At 32.5% G+C, this 4,866-nt stretch overlaps 1 pseudogene; it reads right to left on the bottom strand.

Moving 5' to 3' along the window:
• Positions 1–1,267: 1,267 nt before the first annotated feature.
• On the bottom strand, positions 1,268–4,414 carry LOC132068272 (S-adenosyl-L-methionine:benzoic acid/salicylic acid carboxyl methyltransferase 2-like; annotated as a pseudogene).
• Between the last annotated feature and the right edge of the window lie 452 nt (positions 4,415–4,866).

The raw sequence follows: 4,866 nt of genomic DNA, 5'->3' as shown, positions 1-4,866 counted from the left end.
ATTTGACAAGATACTAGTATTTTTCAACTATTGTTTGAATTGGTTTTTAGTTGCCGATGCTTCAGCTAGTACAGGCTTTTCAGACAAAATGCATTGGTCTATATATCATAGGTTTGAAGTATGTCACCATTAGCTTTCAAGTTTATCATTCCAATACTCGTTTTTTATTAAAACCCACATCACCATAAAGCGACACAATTCTTTGAGTTTCACCGGTAAAATTTAAAATTCCATAATAATAACTATTTTTCAGCTATAAGTACTGGAAAGTGGCTACTTGTGAATTTTGCCCGTCAAATTTGATACAATTCTGTTCAGGAGGCTAAAACCCCAAAAAGAAACTGGCCATTTGCAGCAAGACTGTAAAATGTCCAATAGGTTAAATGATCATACCATCTTACAAAATCCAAATCCATTTTAAACCCCTCTGGCCCAAAGTTGATGATGTATATATATGATACGTGCCATTTGCATCTCACCAAATTTACATAATCCAAACTCAGCTCAAAAGTCTCTGGGCTAAAAGTTGATGATATAAATGAGGCAAAATGACAAAAATGGTCCCTCATATTTGAGAGTAGGTGTAAAATAATCCATAAAGTATGCTCTAAACAATTTTGGTCCTTTAAGTTTGTCGAAGATTATCACTTTTGGTCTCCGTCAAATATGTAATGAACTTTATCTATTAGATCTGACGCGAACCGTGGGAAAAAAAATTAATCAAAAACACTAGAAAAGTCTCATCAAATCCTAAAAATTGCATCACAAAAAATAATACTAGACACCATAAAATAGACCAAAATAGTTAAATTTGCATCACAAAAATAGTACTAGTCAGATATGAATGGTTTCTATAGGCAAATGAAGAAGAGCAGTAGGCCATCACAAAGCCAACAAATTCAAAATCATCATTGCTGCTTATTAATTGTATAGAAGAAAGTTCCTTAATGGAACATATCTCTCTCATCCTTAAATTTATTTTTGAAAGCTTACGTTGCTGATCTAACTCTTGTAAAGAATGGGTTCTTTCCCATTCCCAGCAGGATTAGAAAGATTATATTTGGGTGTCAACTTTTGTAAATCCTCTTTCTTATTCAATAAAATGTCCATGCCCTAAGGTGTAGGGATGGAAAATTGATATAAAAATAATATTCCATTAGAAGTGAAAACCGTTTTTGAATTTTAGATTTGTCACACTTTTCGATGCTTTGAAGATAGAAACTCTTTCAATTGAAAAGAAAAGCATAAAATAGAATAGAATCAATCCTCAATGAGAATATTACATTATCATTGGTATCTAAGAAGATATAAGAATATTACATGGCAACTGATCTGTAACTTAAAAAGTACGAAATAACAAAGGGTTCGTGGCATGAATTGCATGCCATGGCTAGTTTGTTTTGGTCAAGGACACAATGACATTTACGAACATAATTTTCTCTTTAGCCATGCAATCGTTGGAAATAATTTCATTGTATTTGTGGAACACTTGATCCATATTCAATTCATCACCAAAACGGCTAACAAACAAAGGTTCAGCCACAGATCTAAAGCTTCGTGCCATATTGTACTTCTCATCATCAGTTGAATTCCTTTGGACTTCTGAAGTTTCCAAGCAATTAATGGTAAAAGATCCCTCTTTCTCAACTATATATTTCACTTCTGTAGGAGATGGGTTGTATGCGGGAATATTGAACGAATTCACTTTCTCTTCTTCTATTGATCCCTGCATCCATTATTTTATTTACGATTTTAAATTCTATATAAAAAAAGAGCAGCCACAAAGCATCCTGTGTTAGCAGGTCTGGATAAGAGCCCGCACCCCGAGGGGTGTGATGTTAAATTCTATATGTATATATTAATAAAGTAAAAGAAATTTACACTATAGATCACCTAAAAATATAATAACCGTTTATAATAAATAGAATTACTTAGTATTTAACTTTTCTTCTTTTATTTTTAACTTTCAATACTTTTCATGTTTTAATGGGTAGATTGACCCGTTTCATTTGAATGTACACATAATAATATCATATAATTGGCGCTGACTTATGATACATAAGTAAAAGTTTGGTTTTGAGATAACGGTCAAAATAAAACACCTGAATTATCATTATTTTTGCGAGTTTTCACACCTCAACTATCACAAGGGAACAATCGATAGTTGGCTTAGTTAGCTTCGAGGTGTATATTAATACATATATTGTGATTGTTCAGGTATAAAAAGGAAACTAGTGATAATTAGGTTGTGAAACTCGCGAAAAAATATAGTTCAGATGTATTTTTGACCATTAAGTCTTTCTTTTTCAGAAGAGGAGGTTTACTTGTGTAACTAGAAGTTTGAGGGTTGTGGCAAGAAGTTCCCACTCGTAGGAACACCCTTTGCTATAGTTATCTTGATTCTTTCTTCCCAACATGGTCAATACCATACGCCCACCTTTCACCAATTCCTCCGAGCGGTACTTTAAAAATGTTGCAAAATCTCTCTCATATTGCTTATAATACCCTTTAAGAACACTTGCTGGGCTTGTACTTGTCAAGTAAATATTTCCCTTGTTATTCTCTGTTCCATCAGGCACCTATACAATTAATTAATAATTAATAAACATTGGAACATATAATATATTACATGTAAAACCTCTTCCCGTCAACCGAAAAACATTTGAAAAAATACATGAGCAAGTATAATGAATAGTGTAATTTCAAGTTCCAAGCATTGTTTTAAAAGGCGAGGCGTTTTACGCAGCACGGGGCGAGGCATAAGCCCCGAGACACGGTGCATAAGTCTCATGGATCTACGGGTCGTATGTCTCATGTATCTTCAATTTTATGATTTTATTACTAAAAAATAAGCAAATGTAAGGTTTTCATTAAAATTCTGCAAATAAATTCAAATAAATCATCAATAATATAAAACTAATTATTATAATTATTATTTGACAAAGGTCACAACACAAAAAATGATAATAGCCTAGATAATCTTTAAAATGAAATCTTCTTTCACTTCATCATCAATCTCCAAATCTATTAGTCCTTCCCACCCTCAACTAATATTTGCACTGACTTTTATTTATATATTCAAAGAAGGAGAAGGGCAAAAAGCATAAGAGCAATGCCAAAAAAATTGATCAACTTGCTTCAGGAACATAGTGCTATGAAATCTCTATCATATCAATTTCAGACATAACCATCTAAAAAAAACTATTTATGGCAGTGTTATTTTCTATGAGAATTGCTTTCTTTATAATATATTTTAAGAAATATCACTACAACATGAAAACATGATAATATAAAGTATAAATATCATTACAACAATAATAAAAATCATAATCTATAGCAAAAATACTTTTAAAGCAATAAAAATTAAATTAATGCCCGGGCCGAACGCCTTTAAGCCCGGGGCTTACACGTTTGCACCCGGAGCTTACGCCCAAATTCTAGGGCGTACGCCCTATGGATCTACGCCTTTCATTTGCGTCCCGGAGCGTTTTTGGTGCGCCTCGCCCAGAAAACGCCTCTGAAAACAATGGTTCCAAGTGAAATAAATTTATACTAATAGTAAAACACTATATATATATATATATATATATATATATATATATATATATATATATATATATATATATATATATATATATATATATATATATATATATATATGAAACGTACTTGAGAAAGCCAGTGGAGACTGTAAGAGGAGTAGACAAAATGCAGACTTTTGAAAGGAAAAAGTCTAGTATAGAATGAACCAGCAACTCCTGTCAGAAAGCAGTTAGGAGGATCAAATCCATCTCCTCCCACATTCTGTTTCTTCAGATCTTCATGGAATGCCGACAACGATCGGAAAATGGTATTGAAATCATTGCTGGGAAGATCATTCAAGAAAACATGAAATGCCGGTCACTGTTGGCCATTGCTTTTGCATTCATCATGAATTGTTTTGATAAGTTGGGAGACTGCCAATAAAGTGTTGGTTCCAGAGGAACAACCTAAGTCCGCAATGCATATAGTTTTCGGGGAAAGGCTGTGGTACAATGCTGATATGGCTTCATCTGTTATTGGTTTTGTCATGAGAATCGCCTTTTGCTGTATATAATGCAACATACGTACGTAATTCAAGTACGCAAAAAGTTAGTGTTCTTATTTTAGTTGAAGTTTGTAATAGAAATATATTATTTACGAGAAGTATTCATAAGGAGCTTTAATTTATAATTCATGCAAGTTTATAACTCCCTAAGGGAATAAAAATTGCTGTATGTGATGATACCTGAAGCAGAGAATTGTTTGCATAGCTAGTGTCTCCAATACCTCCATTCATGTGAAGAACTTTAGCCACTTCCATCTTTTGAGATCTTGTGAGTCTTTCTGTGCATAGGTAATGAGTCATTTATAGCAGCGTAGAATTCATTATCCCTACTTATCAGATTATAGCGTGGTTAAGATATGGTCCCACAAGAATTTGTTTGTTCTAAAAGCAATAATTTTGATTACTCCAAATTAAAGAAAGTGATGAGTTTCCGATGTTACCGGCTAGGCTTAAAATTCTATGAAAATTCAAGAAAAGACGATATGACAAGTACGGATATTGCCTTGTTTAAAAGGCGGGAGTAAGGCTCCTGCGTTTTTTATCTGAACTATCATAATTAAAATAAGCAATTAAATGAAGAGCAAGCAATTGAACAATTTAAATTTCATTCTAAATTTAAGTGTATCATAATTAAAATAAAAGCAATTAAATGAAGAGCAAGCAATTGAAATATTTAAATTTCATTCTACTCTTTCCATCTTAATCTAAAAGAGGAACTACCATTAAAGACCTCAAACTTACTAAACTTGCCATATTAATGATTTGTTTAAATCATTAAT

Source organism: Lycium ferocissimum, chromosome 8 (genome assembly GCF_029784015.1).
Source record: "Lycium ferocissimum isolate CSIRO_LF1 chromosome 8, AGI_CSIRO_Lferr_CH_V1, whole genome shotgun sequence".
In the NCBI taxonomy this organism is placed as follows: Eukaryota; Viridiplantae; Streptophyta; class Magnoliopsida; order Solanales; family Solanaceae; genus Lycium; species Lycium ferocissimum.
This window is presented reverse-complemented; position numbering and strand designations above follow the sequence as displayed.